Source organism: Pituophis catenifer, unplaced genomic scaffold (genome assembly GCF_029215685.1).
Source record: "Pituophis catenifer annectens isolate HBS135680 unplaced genomic scaffold, rPitCat1.0.hap2 SCAF_1, whole genome shotgun sequence".
NCBI lineage: Eukaryota > Metazoa > Chordata > Lepidosauria > Squamata > Colubridae > Pituophis > Pituophis catenifer.
In genome coordinates this window covers 117228314-117247599 of record NW_027256881.1, presented here as the reverse complement: position 1 = coordinate 117247599, position 19286 = coordinate 117228314, and the positions used below count along the sequence as shown (strand labels likewise).

Genomic DNA, 19286 nt, shown 5'->3' with positions numbered 1-19286 from the left:
TGCAAGTCAGATGTCCCTGCTAATTTTAATGTTTTGACCATAGACCAGTAGCGATACTCCCACTCATTGCTTTCTTTTGGCAAAGTTGCTGGTGACGGTTTTTTTTTGCAAAAACTGAACAAGGAAAGAATCCCCCATCATTTTGATCCCTATTGAGTATTGTGGAAAGAGCTCCAAGTTAGTCTCCCCCCCCCCACCCCCCGCAGAATGTCTAGATAAGTTTTTATTTCAAGAGTTCTGTGATCTGACATGTCTTCTAATTTTGATGTTTGGGTAGCAAACCAGGAGTATCAGTTATCAGAAGAAGCTAATTTCATATACTGTCCTGGAGAAAGGAATAAGCCAGATGTTCAGACTGGATTTGGCATTTTCATCCATCTATTGAGTCCTTCCCAAGAGACATGAGATAGGCAGAAGTTAATGTTTGATGGTTTTAGAAGTATTGTCACAGGATGTAAGCTATTGTGAGTAAAAGCAGCCTTTTGCAATCGGTTGATGGAGATTTGGTCAATGCCGATGGTGTCCAGGTGATGCTCCAGTTGTTTTGCAATTGCACCCAACAGGACTATTACTGTTAGTACTACTTTTGCTTTCTTTTACTATAGTTGTTCTATTTCTATTTGTGGGTCTTTGTATTTTGTTGTCTTCTACTGTCTCCAGGTACTGCCACATCCACTATTCAGACTTCTTTTGTCTTTCTTATCGACAGTTGGCTTGTTATATGGCAGATGCCTGCCTGTCTGTTTGAATTCTGAGTCCCAGAGCACTTTAGCTTCTACATTTTATGGTCCCACCTGTTCTTGCTGCAGACAAATTGTATTTCTTTCAGCTCTTGCAATGCACCTTTGTTGCTACTTTTGTCAAGCCATTGTTTGTAGTCAGTTTGTGCAATCTTCTTGCAGCATTTGCTGTCCGTTGCTGTATTCTGAATTCTGGCTATGTATGCATTTGTTCTTAAGGCTTAGTCTTGTGCAGCCAGAATTAGCCCCAAATCTCTTTCTTCAACTTTCCTGCTCTTAGCCATTGCCAGACCCTTGTAATTATCTGCTTTGCCTGCTATTTTAAATGTGCTGACCATGCACTTCTTTGTCTTCCCATGTTTCATTTGTTCTTTATGTTCATTTTTGTAGCCCAATTTGGTCTCGATTAAATACTCAATAAGTCTTCCTTGTATACTAGGATCTTTACTCTTTCAATGGATCTTTAGTCCTTCAGATTTTCTTCCAATGCTCTTTTTTCTTCAACCATTTGATGTACTTATAACATTTTACACCCATTTATTTTCCTTGGTAAATAGAGTCTGTCAATGTCACTATAATAATGAAGGACGTGATTCATGTCATTATTTTTCTGGTCTTCCTATACATGGCCTTTAGTTCTGCTTGAAGCAGTCCATTATTCCATTTCTGTATCTAATGCTGTAGGGCAATTTTCTTTCTGTTTAGGTGGAAAGAGTTTGTTTTCAAGTAGATGGTGTTGGATTGAATCAGCTACCACACCATTTAGTAATTTGAAAGTTGTTGGCAAGCAGGCTTTTTATTTATTTAGCTTACAACATTTGTACATTGAGTACTAGGGAGTCTACAATGTTATTGTTAGTTTGTTTAATTCATGCCCGCGCGCTATCCAAGGTGCCATGCAGTGGGCGAACTAGCTCCATACAGAGTGACTAACATTATTCTGTGGGAACGTTGGCGTCATCCCGGACTTTTTCTCCAATGATTTCGCTTTGCATTCAGGCAGGTCTGGCAATCGTTAGCTTCTTGCTGTCACATGAAGCGCCATTAGCTTCCTACCGGAGTACTATCTATTTACTAAGTAAATAAGTGATTTATTATTTACTAATTATTTACTAAGTTTAAAAAAAAATAGTTTAAATTTATTATTTACTAAGTAAATAAGTGATGGAATGCTGCCAGTTTAACAACCAGTTCGGTGATCGCACACTTTGCGCATGCGTACACAATTTTACAAATACTAACCACCTGTGTTATCATTTGGGAGTAACACAGCTGAGGCGCGGCAATCCGCTCTGCCGCGCCAATCAGCTGAGAATATAAAAGTAAGTAAAGTGTAGGGGCAGGTGGGAGGGCCGGCCTGATCATCAGAGCGAACCGATTCGCTCCCAGATGATTGTCAGAGCTACTGGTTCGCCTGAACTGGTCCGAACGAGTAGAATCCCACCCAATTTACTTGCATTTTCTATGTTTTTGAACTGCTAGGTTGGCAGAAGCTGAGGGGAGTAATGGGAGCCCACCCCTTCACATAGTGCTAGGGCCAGAACTGTAGGAGTACAGAAAGCAGATCTTTTAATAGCTTTAAGCTATTGAGTTGCCATAAGCAGGTCTGTAGTTCCCTGGTGCTGCCCCTTTTACTGGATATTTCATTATCAGGTAGATTTTGCCAGATGTTAGCCACTTTTCAATTTCGCCCCCTTGCAGTATGCTGTTGAACTGCTTGGCAACCAGCGAGTGTTAGACCAGTCAGATGTTTCACCCAAAAAACATGTAGTTCATCTTTACTTGGTGCTGACCAATTCTCAATCTTACTTGTTCTTTTGTCTACCATTTCTGTTGTTACTATATGTTCTTTCATTTCAGTTTTTTTAAATTCTTATTCACCTCCTTTAACCAAGCTGTGTCCTTGTTGTATTTCGCTGGGTTATCCCATATTTGCACCCAGAAGTGCACTGTCTTCCTTGTCAGGTATTGACTGATTCACTGCAGTCTCGTCAATTGATTGGTTGGTAGATACATTTCTGATTGGATTGAAAATGGAGATACTGCCTATAGTGTGTAATTTGAACTTCATGTCTGCTGATCTTCTTGGCAGGAGGCAGAAGGAGTCCCAAAAAAAGAGTACAGGTGTCTTTGAAATTGAGATATCATAATTCACTGAAATAGATTAAAAAGAATAGAATAGAATAGAACCATGTTAGTACAACCCTGTATTTAAAGAGAAACCACATCTTATATTGAAAGAAATTTAAGTATTTAAGTGAAAAAATAACTAACACATTAAATCAAACAGCATTTTTGGCCAATCAAAACTAGCCAAGTTGAAAGAGACAATAATTTAAGATGATTAATAACTTCTCAGCAGAAATTATCAAGATTTTTTTTTTATCATATTTGCCTTTGGAACAATTCAGCCAAGCATATCAAGACAAGCTATCTAAATTCTACTTCTAATTTTGGAACCTCCTTGGCTCTTCCACATCCCTGGTATAGAATTCTTCAAAATTTGAAAATCTCAGAAAAACTCATGAAAAAATTCAGAAGAATTTTTTTCCATTTTTTTTGTATGACTCCAATGTAAATCTCCTATGAAACAACTGTTTCTCAGTATGATTTTTTCACATTGGTTCAATAAATGTGGCGTCTCATTTCTGTCTTATATTTGGTTAAACATTTTTGAGTAGATATACCCGGGAAATCCTGGGAATATCCTTAGAATCTATTGCAAACTTATCTTCTCTTTGTCTCATCTCGAACATGGAAGATTTTGCTGTTGTGCAGAAAATCACGTGTAGGGCCTGGTGGTGCTCAGCAGACTAAAAGCATTGTGATTAACACCAGCTGTCTGCAATTAATGTAAGTTCGAATCTCACCAAGTTCAAGGTTGACTCAGCCTTCCATCCTTTCTAAGGTAGGTAAAATGAGGACCCAGTTTGTGGAGGCAATAAGCTGACTTTGTATAAATATACAAAAGTATGAAGGCTATTGCTTAACGCATTGTAAGCCGCCTGAGTCTCCGGAGAAGGGCGGCATATAAATTATATTTTTTTAAAAAAAATGCACATATGTAATAAAAATGTAAGTTAACCATGAAACATTCAAACATGAAGTCTTAATTTAGCAACATTTCTGGAAGTTTTCCCATTTAATTCAGTAGCTCTCATCTTAGACTTTTTTAAAATATATGTTACATTTCATCTTCTGGATTCCTTTTATCTTTTTTTGTTGTACTTTTTGAACATCCCTCACCAAGACTTTCCCTTGTCTCTTCCAGATATTTACCTTTTTACCTTTTAACTGTTTTTTTTAGGGGGAATTTTCCCCCTTTCCTCTCTACTCTTTTTACATTTCCAAAAAAATTTCTATAATATTATCTGATTTTTATTTTTTAATATTTTCTCTTCAAAATTGTTAACTTCTTGCTTCTCGTTTACAATTCCCTCTTCAAACACCTCTTCACTTTCTTTTTCTATATCTTTCAGTGAATTTTCTGTTTCTTTTTGACTAATAAAGATTCACACATACTTTTAAACATCAAAATTAACTTCATATATGTGCAACTCAATTTTGTAGCAATCTTCCATGAGAGAAGGGAAATGAAACAAAATCTCAGATGTAAAACACAGTCACTCCTTAAATGTTCTCACAAATTATCTTCTGTATAATCAAGGTCGAGTCTTCCAGCTGGTATTTCTTCTGTTTTATCTATTTAAATAGAGTATTACAGTACTTTTTTATTACAGTACTTTTTCTTTCCTCCAGCAGATGGCACTCTCCGTTTCTATTCTGTTACAAAATTGTCACGTCTGATTAATTATCAAAATATCCAGAAACTTCCTCTTGGGCTTTTTGTATTACAGTCTCCGTTTTTTCTTCTTTCCACATGTGTTTTCCCCTCCAAATGCTAGATAGCCACTAGTCCAAGCTCAGGAATTTCTTTTAAGATTCCAATTTCAATTTTTTCTTGTATAAATCGGCAATTATCTCACCCAGTTCTAGCACTCTGTCCAAATGCTGCTCCAGCTCAATTCTTGGGTCTGGCTGTCCCAGCTTCAAGGTGGCCACCATAAGATGGCCACCACCCCCGCTGCTGCTTCGGGAGAGCTGTTTCTGTTCCTGTGAGGAAATTGCCAATTCCTTGCAGTCCACAAAACGCCTCTCCTTTCTTCTGCAAGAGGGCTATGGCCTCTCCTATCCCTGCAAGAGGGCTATGGCTAAAAAGCCTCCCAGCAGCGGTTCATCCAGCTGGATTTCGCATGGCTCATCAGAGCCCGTTATTTTCCAGTCTGTTCCTGCTGTGCCGTCAACCGGAAGTCCTCTCATCTTAAAATATGAATACTTTAAATATGAATTTCAGTGGTGCTGTTTGATTTTTAAAGTTTTCTGAAAGAAGAGTTCCATTCACTTACAACATAATTGTACTCCCTTTCTTGCCTTCTATCATTGCTGTCAGCATCTCCTAATCCCTGGGGGAAGGGAGCATAAGATAAAAAAAAATGGCTATAAATGTGTACTGATAATGGTACTTAGCTGGGTAATGAAATATCTGCAAGAAAACAACCAAGCTCAGAGAGCACCAAGGACCCCACAGTATAACTTCTGTATCTGATTAAAACTTAATACATTTTCTTCTCCCCTTCCTTGTATGTAAAATTGCTGTAATTAACAGTAACTGCTTTCTCATTACCAAGAATCAGAATCATATGGCTGGAAGGGACCTTAGCGGTCTTCTAGTCCAACCCTCTGCCCAAAGCAGGAATTCTTATACCATTCTGGACAAATAGATATCTAATCTTTTCTTGAAAACCTCCAGTGATAGAGTACCCACAGTTCCAGGAAGCAAGCTATTCCATTGATTAATTGCCTTACTATCACTTCTTGTGATCTTGATACTATTCCCCGTTGATGCAGCCTAGAACTGCATTGACTTTTTTGATAGCTGTAGCACACTGCTGGTCCATAGTTAAGTGGTGGTCCACTAGGATACCTAGCTTCCTCTCAGTTACTACTGTTGAGACAGATAGTGTCTATACTACACCTCTGCATTTCTTTTCTCCTGAAAATTTGCCAAGGTCCCCTTCCCATCATCTAGATCAGTGATGGCTAACCCTTTTGCCATCGCATACCAAAATCAGGGGGAGAGGTCGCACGTGTGCCCACACCCATAATTCTATGCTCCCCACCCCCCTGACGTGCGCACAACTCCCCCACGCTTCCTCTGCTTTTGGCACGTGATGGCCCGGTGGGCCCATTTTTCGCTTTCCCCAGGCTCCAGAGCCTTTCAAGAGTCTGGGGAGGGTGAAAACAGCCTTACACTCACACACACACACACACACACACACACACACACACACACACACAGAAGCCCTCCGGAGGCCAGAAACAGCCTGTTTCCTGGCTTCCGGTGGGCCCAGAAGGCAGGCCTGAAAATCAGCTGGCCGGCGCACACATGCATGCCGGAGCTGAGTTCACATGCCCATCAATATGGCTCCCCATCATGGATCTAGATCATTGATAAACATGTTGAAGAGCACGAGCCCAAGAAAAAAACATTGCATGCTTCTCTCCAGGTAGATGTAGTTTCATTGAGGGCTGAATGCTGAGTGCGGTTGGTCAGCCAATCGTGAATCCATCTGTGATGGTACTGTCTATCCAATATTGTTCTATCTTATCAAGATGTAGGCTGTGGTCTATTTTGTCAAATGTGTTACTGAACTCTTAAGTATATTATATCCACAGCAGGGGTGAAATCCGGCAGGTTCTGACAAGTTCTGGAGAACTGGTAGTGGAAATTTTGAGCAGTTCGGAGAACTGGTAGCGGAAATTTTGAGTGGTTTGGAGAACCGGCAAATAGCACCTCTGCTGGCCCCAGACTGAGGTGGAAATGGAGATTTTGCAATATCCTTCCCTCAGGAGTGGGGAGGGAATGGGGATTTTGCAGTATCCATCCCCTGGAGTGGGTTGGGAATGGAGATTTTGCAGTATCCTTCCCCTGCCATGCCCACCAAGCCACGCCCACAGAACCGGTAGTAAAAAAAAATGGATTTCACCACTGATCCACAGCATTTCCTTTATCCATTAATTTAGTCCACTAATTAGGTTACTAATTTAATCACAGTTTTCTATTTATATAGTATCTATGTTTTCATTTTTCTTTTTCCAGCTCTGGCAAAAAAATAACAAAATAACTAGTACTTGTAAAGCTAAACTTAACAAGAAATAAATCACTTTTGTTTTTAATATGAAAATAATTAAAATATTAAGTTAAAATTAAACTCACATCCTTGACTTTCTCTAAATTTCTTTTTCAAGTGTTTGTTTTCCTCCTCAAGGCTTGCAACTTTGCTGCCTAAGAATTTGTTTTCTTCTTCCAACTAAAATGCAGAAATTACAAGAAGCGTTCATCAATTATAGAATACAAATAAGCAGACAAAAAGAGACGCTTAAAACAGGATTGTAAGGGAAATGAATTATTTACATCTCTTACCATGGCATTTTTCTCGGCTATCTTTTGGTGTTTTTCTCTTATTACATCTCCTTGTTCTGTATTTTTATGGAAAAACACTTGTGCTATTACACAATATTCATGACATTACATATTAAGCCACCAATGATACAGCAATTTAAGACTGGTCATTAAAAATGGCACAGTGCATTTAAAATGTAATCTTGTCTGTAATTAGCATAGGGAAACAGATCTTTTTCAATCTGATTCCCATTAACTTAAAGGGAGCCTCTCCCAAAGACAGTAGTTCTGAAGGAAGGGGTTTTTTCCCCTCTGGGTACAGAGGAAAGACTGCCCTTCTGTCCCCACTTCTACTACAGGTACCTACAAAAACAATATGTTGGTTACTCACCTTTGTCTCTTTGATGTTGCTTGTATTCTGGAGCTAGTACTTGCAAAAAAAGACATTTTGAACATTGAGGGCAACCCAACTACAGGAGGAGAATTTAGTTACCCTAGTTTTCAAAATAATTTATATACTATATGCCTTTTCAAACCAAAATGTTCATATTTGTAGCTGGGACAAAGTATGGTGAATTTAGATTTTTAAGCAATCCTTATATACACTATTACAAATGAAGCTGCTGAGAATAATTATTTTGCTCTATTTGTAAAAATCTGTCAGGAATAAAAATTTAATCCTCTAGCTCTAAATAGATTTTTAAAAATACTAATCTTGCATATAATCCTTCTAAGAAATTGTTTTATCTCAAAACTGGCATCTGGAAGGAACTATATTAAAATTTGATTTGAATTCTTAATACATATGATATGATGTAGGCGAAACTGAATTTGCTTGGGATTTTACTGATTTATTTATTTGTTTATGGGGAGGGGTGTGTCTTTGAAGCTGGTGTGAGGAAAAAGGAGCAGATTTTGATAGGCTACACAATTTGCCAGATTGTATCCATATTGTTTGAAAATAGCATGAAGACCCTCACTAATTACTGTTAACCACTTTTAAAAAACGATTCTCATGACATCACCTGACTTTTGTCTGTAGCCAACTGGGGACAATTGAAGTTGCCTTTAGTTACTCTGCTGTTAAAGTGATATTATAATGGCCGTCTTCTTCCAATATAAACCTAGCTGTATGAAAAATTGATAATGTCTCTGAGGATGTGTTGCTGACAGCTTGGTCAGAGGCTAGAATCCTTCCATCTCTAGTTTGGTGTAAGGTGACTCTGGGCCTCCTGACTACTAATTGCATGGATTTTATGCAGCTGTTTGTACATTGTCAAGAATTCATATGGAGTAAGTGGTACAAAAATACTGTTAAATCAGCCAGTCTGGCCCAGTTTATATCCATCTTTCCTCTGATACAGTTCTGGGCTGATTATCATAGAAGATATTGGTACATGTACTATTCTGGTTCCACTGCTGTGTGTAGTGAGAAATGCTTTTTTGGACATAGGATTCAATCTCAGGTTGTTCATTTAGAGCCTAACTACAAGTACTAGCTCAGGAGTTTCACCTGGCACATCCAGGGGATTTGCAACTGGTTATCATCAGTATATCAGTGATTCTACATTCCAAATGGATGGATGACCTCATCTCAGCAGCTTCATGTACTCAAGTGAGCAGCCACTAGATTACTTCAACCTTATTTCCATCAACTGGACCATCCACTCAGGAAGTAGCAGAATCATTACTTGCTCTCAACTTCAAACCCTTGAAAGCAGCCCAGGATACTTTGCTTAATAATAATGAAGGCCCCCTAGAAATGTAAACAAACCAAGAAGGATGCACGTCTCCAAGCAGGTCTTGAGACTGTCATCCACCAGGGGCAACCAGTGCAGTTTCTGCCCAAGTCTTGAATCCCATCACTTTTTCTACAATTTCCCTAAAGAAATTGCCAAAAAAGCAGATAATGTGTCTAGCCAGATGTAATAGAACTGATATGTGCTCATAGTACCTAACATTATAAAAGACTCTCAATTCACTTCTCGACTCCATACAGACAGTAGATGTGCTGTGCTGCATGAACGTGGCCATAGTATCAACCCTATGGTTTGGCATGCTAATATTTTTTTCGGCCATTTTCCTTCCCAATTCAAAGGCCCTTTTCCAATCCATAGTCAATGCATATGGACTGAGAGGCTGCTTTTCTGAAAGGCTGCTTTTCCTTCTCAGGTGTTTTGTTGTACAGAGGGGACTGTACTGTACCTTTTTGTGCACAAATGAGGATGTAAACAAATGGGTTTTGTTTATCATGGGAGCAGGTATATGGTAGAGGGGACAGCATCCTTTCCACCATTTTGCCTCCACCTGTCATAGCCAAAAACAGTAGGAAGGGGGACTCTCTCCCCTGCCCCACTACTTTGGGCCATCCACCTGGTGTATTGAAAAAGGGATGAAGGACACGCTGAACCTTCTCTAGTGCTAAAAAGGAACATGGGATAATGAAGCGACAATGTTCACTAACTGTTAAGAACTGCCCATCTCCCTTCTCCCCCCCCCCCACAGAGACTATAGGAGCTGTACAAATGAAATAAAAAAACATAAGCACCATATATAAAATTTAAGAGAGGCAAGCAATGTTAAAAATGAATTAGGAAGAGGGATTTAAGGACTCTAACCATCCCTACAACTATGTGCTTTCCTGTGCACCCCAAGCAAGGCCACAGAGCCATGTTTCCCAGCCTTTCTGGAAAGCTATCCTGTGGATGTGCTTAAATTGAAGATATTAGCACAATTCACCAAGAAAGGGCTTGAAAGAAGATGTAGAAATATTTTTAAAATATTCGGGTTCAAAAGTTATTCTAAAAATTATTCTAAAACAATTTTGCTTGTTCCTACATTCTTCTGATTCCTGTTTTATTTTATTATTATTTATTATCCTTATGTCATGTTACCTGTCAAGTTACCCCTTTGAATCCTAAATCCTAGAGTCAGACATACAAGTTTACAAATAAATAAATAAATAAAACAGAACATCTCTTACCTCAAAGAGAGCTTTCCCAGCATAATATCGGAATGTCTCCATGATGAAGTCAATGTCCTAAACTAAACTAATCCAAACTAAATTAACAAATATATCGTGAAGAAATAAACAAATAAAGTGTGTATAAGCTCAACTAAATTAAGTAAACAAGTGTGATATTAAATAAGATAAATTAACAAATAAGCAAACAAATATTGTAATCTAAACCTAAGCTATATAAATGCAGTTAAATAAAAATAAAATGTAAGCTACCAGTCCGCAATGAGTAAGGATCAGTACAGTCAGCGTGCACACAGAGAAAAAACTCTGTGAATAGCTTTCATTCAGCCCACCAATAAGTTTTATTTACTTCTCCTTTGTGAGCTTATCTATCTGTCAGCACTATTATGAAGCATGACCTCAGAAAGGAAATCAGCAAAGCACGCTGATCAGATGAATGAATGTTACTCAAGAGTTTTATCTATTTTTCAATATTGGGAGAAACCTAAGTATATAATCCTACTGATGCATTTGGTGGAATCAAAGGATGACCTAACAAGAAAAATGCCATAGAAAAAATAGTGCCATTGAAGAAAGGAGGAAGATCTCTGGAGAAATATGCACAATTTAGACTGAAAAAGTGGTGCAGAGGTGAGTGAACAGAATTGGAGAGATGTCCGATTACAGTATGGCTCTTGCTCCACCATACTTTATTTGCCCATTTCTCTTGAAAGAACTTCAGGGCGGCTACAGTTCTACATTTGGTGGGTCTCAGGACACGTGTCTTCTCAATTGTGATGCCCTCTGTACAGAATATTCTTCCCAAAATTAAGTTAGCTCCATGCCTTTTGATTTTTGAAAAAGCTTTAAGAACAGATTAGGTGACCAGGACTGAATCTGAAGGAGCAGTGGGGGAGAGTTTGGGCAGCACAGAGATTTCTGAGAGTTATATCAAGAGACTGCACAGCGCCAAGCTAGATGGGGGAGCAAGGAAGAGGTTCAGGGTAGGTAGCCACACGCTTAGACTCTCTCAGGGCATAGCTAGTAGTTAGGAGGTTACAGCTCAAGTTTGACAAGATTCTGTCCATTAGTTATAGGAAAGAAAGGATTCATATAAATAAACCAGTCATTGGAGTGCGGTTGCAGCGTGTGTGGAACAGTGGGACTGTGGGGGATATGGAGTTCAGCACTTCAAAATATGATGTCATTGTCATCAGTGGGGCTCAAATTGATGCAACAGACTATTCCCCATGCTTAAAATGGACATTTATAGCATTCATTTTATATCAAAAACAGGTAGTCCTCGACTTACAACAGTTCATTTAATGACCGTTACAATGGCACTGAAAAAAAAATGACTTATGGCCATTTTTCACACTTATGACCATTGTAGCATCCTTATGGTCATATGATCAAAATTCAGATGTTTGGCAACTTACTCCTCTTTATGGCGATTGCAGTATCCTGGGGTCATGTGATTGCCTTTTACAACCTTCTGAAAAGCAAAGTCAATAGGGAAGCCAAGATTCACTTTAAAACCATGTTACTAACTTAACAACTGCAGTAATCCATTTAACAATAAGAGCCTGGTGGCTCAGCAGACTAAAGCACTGTTATTAACATCAGCTGCCTGCAATTACTGCAAGTTCAAATCTCACCAGGCTCAAGGTTGACTCAGCCTTCCACCCTTTCAAAGGTAGGTAAAATGAGGACCCAGATTGTGGGGGCAATAAGCTGACTTTGTATAAAATATATACAAAAGTATGAAGGCTATTGCTTAACGCAATGTAAGCCGCCCCGAGTCTCCGGAGAAGGGCGGCATATAAATCAAATTTAAAAAAAAAAAAAACCTGTGGCAAAAAAGTTGTAAAATGAGGCAAAACTCACTTAACAACTGTCATATTTGGCAACAGAAATTTTGGGCTGCTTTGTGGTCATAAATCAAGGATTAGCTGTATGTATTTCATGAAAACACTTTGATGCCCAAAGTGTATTCATATGACAAGATGAGTCATGATGATGCCATTATTTAATTCATACTACATAATGTATCTTAATTATACAGGGTGGATTTATGCAACAATATAGACTTGTGTTAATTTGCTACTTTTTGGGATAACATCTAATACATATTCATTGTGATCAGACCAGGGGTGGGTTCTAAATTTTTTTACTACCAGTTCTGTGGGCGTGGCTTATTTTGTGGGCATGGCTTGGTGGGGGGGTTAATGTGACTGGGTCGGCGTGACCAACTTTTCTTTTTCTTTTTACTTTTAAAAGCATTTTTTCTACAACCTTAAGAGGTTGCAGAAAAAAATGCTTTTAGAAGCTTCTGACGATCAGGCAATTCAGCTGGGATCGCCAGAGGCTTTTAAAGGCATATTTTTTCTATAACCTTTTCGGCTGAAGAAGTTGCAGAAAAAATGCTTTTAAAAGCCTCTGACGATCCCAGCTGAGTTGCACGATCATCAGAGGCTTTTTTTTTACTTTTAAAAGCATTTTTTCGGCCGAAGAGGTTATAGAAAAAATGCTTTTAAAAGTTTAAAAAAAAAAAAAGCTGATGAGGTAGGCGGGGTTAGCGAGTGGCAACTGGGCAGGGGACCGGTTCAGGGGCGTGGCCAGCCAATGTTATTACCAGTTCTCCGAACTACTACCAATTTTTACTACCGGTTCTTGCGAACCAGTGCAAACCGGGAGCAACCCACCACTGGGTCAGACCTCACAATAATGCTGCCCAACTCATACCAAATTAGGGAAGTCTAGATGACCAATGATAGCCTGAATAGCTTTTTAAAAAAATTATTAAATTAACAAAAATATTAAAAAGGTTCAAGATCTGAGCGCTGTACAACGGTGTGAGTTCCCATTACTTGCCCCAACTCCTGCCAACCTAGCAGTTTAAAAGAATGGAAATTCAAGTAGATAAATAAGTACCACTTCAATGGGAAGCTAACAGTTCTCTGTGTGCCTCAGCGTAGTCATACTGGCCACATGACCACAGAAGAGTCTTTCAACAATGCTGCTTCCTTCTGCTAGGAAACAAAGATGAGCACTGCCCCCTAGGTCTGGACACGATTGGACAGGAAAATCCATACCTTTTTTTATAAAGAGGAGAAAAAAGGTAAGAGAGAAGAAACAAAAGCATGCAGTTATTTACAGACATACATATTTCAATAAATTAATGCCCTAATTTATTGCAGACATCCATAGTTGATCTATAATCTATAAATAGTTTGGAGCTACCGTATTTTTCGGTGTATAAGACACACCTTTTTACCCCCCAAAAGGGGGTGAAAATTTAGGTGCGTCTTATACGCCGAATGTAGCCCTGCCCACCCACTGGCCCCCACCCTTTGGCCTGTGCCTCGCAGCAGTTACCTTCTTGCAAGCAAACAGCAAGAAAAAACAGCCCCTTTCAGCTTCAGCATAGGTTAATTAGCACAAGTTGATTAGATTGGCCTCCTGACTCTCAGCTGATTTGCTCTCAGCTGTTTTGCGCAGGGCTCTCCTGCTTGCTGCAAAAAGTGCTGAAGCAGATTTTTTTCCCTAGCTATGCTGAAAAAACGAAACTGAAAGTAAAGCAGGATCTTTGCTGCAACGCGACAAAATTAGGCAGAGAGAGATTTCTTTTTCTTTTTTCTCACCAAAAAAGGTAGGTGCAAACAATGGGAAATTTAGGGCAAAAGAGGAGAGTTCAAGATTTTAAAACACAAAAGAAAAAAAGCTCTATTTAACTAGGGAATTGTAATAATTGAGATATTATTAATTGTATATTGTGTTGAAAGCAGAAATGGTTAAGTTTGGAGGAATATATGGGGAAAATTATTTGGTTTATTATTATTGGTAAATATAATTAATTGATTTGTAAGAAATTGGATTGCATGGAAATAATTGGAATATTCATGTTTATATTAATATACAAAAAACATAGTTATAACTAATTGATTTATATAAAAATATTGAATTTGTATTAAACAATTGTAATATTAAATAATTAACCAATGTGAGGATGGATATAAAAATAGATGACAATGGGAAGGGGTATAATATAGAATAGAAGGGAAAAATTGAATTTGATTAAGATTAGAGATGAGAATGAAGGGTAATATTGGTTTTTTTAAAAAAATAGATGAGAATAAATATGACAAAAAGGAAATATATAAATTGTAAATTTAATTGAAATGACTAAACACTGTTTAAATTTGTGAACCAACCAAACACTCTGTTCAAAGAAAATACATTGTATGTTTGTATGTGTGTTTGTCTAAAAAAAAAAAAAAAAAAACTTTTTTAAAAAAACAACAACCAAAAAAGGTAGGTGCGTTTTATATTCCGGTGCGTTTTATACGGTAAATACCGTAAATACCAAAAAATACGGTATATGTTTGCCTTTCTGGTGCTGAACAGTAAGTTTTTTTGATTCTAAGCCCATTTTCTTTGTCCAAAAGTCAAAGAAAAATATGTAATCCAATATCTATTGTTTTTTTTAAAAGAAAAATCTCTTTATTATTAAGATACTTAAGTAAAAACAAAAAAGAATTGCATGTACATACTTAATGAACTTCTAAAAAAAAAAATTTAAAAGCAAAACAACCAAAAGGGAATTTTAAAAAATAAAAAGTGTGTTCTAGAAGCAACTCTTCCTCCACCGACATTTTTTCTCCCAGATACTAATTGCTACTTATATAGTTTAATCGTACTGGATATTATTAACTCATATTGCATTGGATCATTTTAATGTTATTATTAGTAGTGAAACAAGTTCCCCTGTACTAGGACTTTCTCATTTCTAAACAATCCCACATATTTTAAGCTTGCCTCGCTGTGCCATGCAGTGTATGCAAGTAGTCCTCACCTTATGACAACTGAGTCCAAAGCTTATGTTAAGTGAGAAATTTGTTAAGTGAGTTTTGCCCCATTTTACAACTTTTCTTGCCAGATCTATTAAGTGAATCACCAAAGTTGTTAAAATTAGTAACACGGGTTGTTAAGTGAATCTGCCTTCCCCATTGACTTTGTTCATGAGAAGTTAGTGACAGAGAAGATTCGGAATTTTATAGCCTGTGGGACATGTGGTACGAATGGATGGGGAAAAGAAATAAAGAAATAAAGTATAGAGATTAAGTATTAATTAATCAACAAAATCCATGGAGAAATGAACAGTATTACATTTAGTCTTAGAGATTTGAGCACTATTATCTTTAAATGTTTTGAAATTAAATTTAGCTTTAAGAAACAATATCAAATAAAAGATAAGTAATAATGCATGTAGATGTATATATGTATATATTTGCACCAATGAACCAAAAATGTATTGAATGTATCACTATATGTTATAATAAAAATCAAATTAAAAAAAAAGAGAAGGTTGCAAATGGCGATCGCATGACCCTGGGACACTGCAAAGGTCATAAGTATGAACCAGCTGTCAATCATCCTAATGTAAATCATGCAACCAAGGGGAGGCTGCACAGCCATAGGCGTGAAAAATGGTCAAAACATCACTGTTTTCAATGCCGCTGTAACTTCGAAAGGTCACTACACAAACTGTTGTAAGTCGAGGACTACCTGTATAAAGCTACCCTTACTACACGACTTAGGCTCAACCTTCGCTGGGAATAGAGACGGTCAGTTTTTCCCTTCCCTTCCCGTCTCCCATTCTTGCGGCAGAGCCTGAACTTCTCCTCACGCAGAAACCTTGAAAAGCCCTACTCGGAGCGTCCTTGTAGGCGGAGGGAGGGGCGCTTTGCCGTTGAGGCGGAGAAAGGCCGGCAGCTCTTTTTCTCCTCGGCCTCTGCTGGAGGGAAGAGGCTGGCCAAGCGGCAAACCCAGACCGAGAGGAACCGCAGCAACCGCCGGGACTCCCGTCTCGGCCCGAATGAAGGAGGCAGCGGTTGGGCGAAGCCGCTCTTGTGGTGTGGAGGGCGGGGCTAGCGGCATGTGCATATAGGATAGGATGGCCTGGCCTGGCTTGGCTGCCTAATGGACCAGTTGGGAGAACAGGGCAGGCGGTTACCGGGCCGGTGGAAGGAACAGCCTAGCGTCCCCCATTTGGGGAAGGTTAGAGGAGGAGGAGGGCAGAGGGGAGCTGAGGAGAAACTCCGTCTCGACGGAGCGAGGCGCTTATAAACGGCCAGCCATTCTGCTTCCCCTTTAAGAGACTCGAGGATGAGGGCGGGGCTTGGGATTCGCCGTTTCTTGGGGCTTGCCTGGAGATTCCCAGTCCCTTGCGAGCCTCGGCGGTCTTCGGACTGTTCGTTGGTGAAGGGAGTCGGCATAACCAAGAAACTACTGTCAACCGTATTGAAGAATTAGCTTCAATAAATAAATAACCCATTTAATTAAATAATCCTCTTTTTTTAAAAAAAAGTGAAAGTGGCTCATTAGCCACTCAAAGGAGGTTAGATGCAATGGGATTGAGAGAATAAAATAGAATAGAACAGAACAGAACAGAACAGAACAGAACTGAATTCTTTATTGGCCAAGTGTGATTGGACACACAAGGAATTTGTCTTTGGTGTATATGCTCTCAGTGTACATGAGAATAAAATGCAATCAAGAATAAAAAGATACAACACTTAGTGATAGTCAAGGTTACTAATAAACTATCAAATCGTAACTAGGAAACAAATAAAAACAATATAAATTTAAAGATGCAAGAAACCTGGTTATAGTAATAAGTGGAAGAGATAGACACTAGTAAGGAAGAGAAGAATAATAGTAATACAGTCTTAATCAATTATTTGACTGTTGTGGGAGTTAATTGTTAAGCAGAGTGATGGCATTCAGGAAAAAAACCGTCCTTGTGTCTAGTTGTTCTGGTGTGCAGTGCTCTAAAGCAGTGGTCCCCAACCCCCGGTCCACGGACCGGTGCCGGGCCGTGGAGTACCTGGCACCGGGCCGCGCAGCGGCCGGGGGACATGAACACTGCAGCGCAAAGGCTCCTGGGCCGTGCGCAAAAGCTCCTGGGCCGTGCGCAAAAGCTCCTGGGCCGTGCGCAAAGGCTCCAGGGAAGAGAGCCCCGTGCAGGTACGCACGTGTGGCCCAAAGCCCCCACCCCTGCGCGCGCTCAGCGGGCCACGGTAAAATTATCAAAGGCTGATTGGTCCGCGGCGATAAAAAGGTTGGGGACCACTGCTCTAAAGCATCGTTTTGAGGGTAGGAGTTGAAACTTAAGCAAAAGAGAAAGAGAGGAGCAAAAATGGATGGATAGATGAATGAATGATTGAAAAGTTTGTATAGAAAAATGGGTGACCTATAAAGAAGGTGGGGTCACTGGATCAGCTGCTTAGGGTCCTTCAGATGAGATGGGGAGCTATACAAATCATCATCATTGCAAAAGCAGAAAAAAAAATCAATTTACTCAATTATTTTTAATCTCCTGCTTTTTCCTTACAATCTCTTACCTTGGTCTGTACTTATACGTTGCTCATCTCAATGGAACTAGTATGGTATGTCTCTATATAAGTATATTGAGATTATGGCGTTACCTGGTTCAATTTTTCTTTAGTATATGTTCCTATTCTAAAAGTGTATTTGTCTTTAACTTTTACAGTGAATTGGATGAAGTGGCTAATAAAAATGAAGAATTTTATTTCCGAGCTTCAGCTTCATGGATTTTCCAAGATTTAAATTTCTGTGGACAAATGCAGCATCAACAGCTGTTCCTCTTTAAGTTTAAAAGAAAAGAAATTGTGGACTCTCTGCCTGAGAAATTGCTTCCCTCTCTCAGGTATTTCCAATGGTACAAAAGTGAAGAATAAATGAACATATTAGGGGGTTTTTTGTTTCTTTTATGGGCGATATAGTCTCCAGCAGAGGGAGTAAAAGGACAGCTTCAGGGAGCTGAGATAAAACAGGACTGGGGGAGAAAGCTGAAGAGAAACAGGTTTGAGGGGGAGTGGAAAGAACAAAGCTGCTGAGATGGAAAGTGGCTGCACTCCCTCAAAAAGAAAGAGAGAGAGAGATTGTGAGATTGCCACCCAAGGGAAGAAAAGAGGATTCCTATTGGCCTAGAGATTCTATCCTGGCTGCCACCAGATAGGTCTCTCACTGGGCCTGAGAGCACATGTTGATGAGGCCACAGGATTGGTGAGGGGTTGTTTGGCCAAAGAGGACAGTCTTTGGGACATTTTGCTCACCATTTGAATGTTTTGTATTATTGTGATGCTTAATTTGATTTTATTTTTTAATCTTATTTTAATTAAAACTTGTAACTCCTTCCAAAATGTATTGGTGTGTCTGGGCCGGGTCTGTCACCTGGGAAAAGGCCCAATGGCCAGTAACCCTTTCAGGGGAAGCACTACACAATCATTTTGTCAGCCTCTTGATTTGTAGGAAGCAATTATCATGGAAATGAACTCTTAAAAAAAATATTTTTATTAACGAGAATTTTACATAAGATTAAAAACCTAATAGGAAAATAGGAAAAATGGGGAAAAGATATAAAAGAAAAAATAGGGACAGCAAAAAACAAAAAAAAAAATCTAAAGAAGCTATTTCCAGTCTTTATAGCAGTTAGTTACTATCTCCACCCTCCCAGATTGTATATCTTGATTCCCTTCTTCCCATTAACAACCCCGTTAATCAGTAAATCTGGAATTTATCCATTCTCAGCAAAAAAAAGGCCATAAAGTGTTTCCAGTCTTTTATAAATGTAGTAATGGCTTCTTCTCTAATCAAACAAGTCAATTTAGCCATTTCTACAAAGTCAGTCATCTTCACAATCTATTTCTCTATGGGTGTTTCTGTAGTTTTCCATCTTTTGTGCATATAATAGCATTACTGTAGTTACCATATTATAAAATCAGCTCTTTTGCCTTCTCTGGTTTTAGATTAGTGCTGTCAGCCGCATCCCTGGGATTTCACCAGCTGCTAGTTGTAATTTACTGATATTTGTGAAAACCAACCATGGAAGAACAGAGCTGATAGGCACTTCATCTAGGACTGCTGAGCCAGTATCTGCTACGGAAGTGCTGGTTTAAAGAAAGTTTGAAGCTACTGGTACAAGTAGCGCTTTTTGAGCCACAATCAATGAACCATGATGGATATTGCTGGAGTTTAGAATTGTAAATCTATGCACTTTGATTAAGGTATATCTTTAATAAATATATAAATATTG

The 19286-nt window shown here is 38.8% G+C and overlaps 1 long non-coding RNA gene across 1 annotated transcript; it reads right to left on the bottom strand.

The window, feature by feature from the left end:
- Nucleotides 1-5139: 5139 nt before the first annotated feature.
- Nucleotides 5140-10218, bottom strand: LOC139324733 (uncharacterized). Its single transcript, XR_011601069.1, has 5 exons — nt 10187-10218; nt 7595-7633; nt 7225-7280; nt 7018-7111; nt 5140-5203 (listed from the first exon to the last, which is right to left on the bottom strand). It is a non-coding gene; the product is annotated as an uncharacterized lncRNA (long non-coding RNA).
- Nucleotides 10219-19286: the final 9068 nt, after the last annotated feature.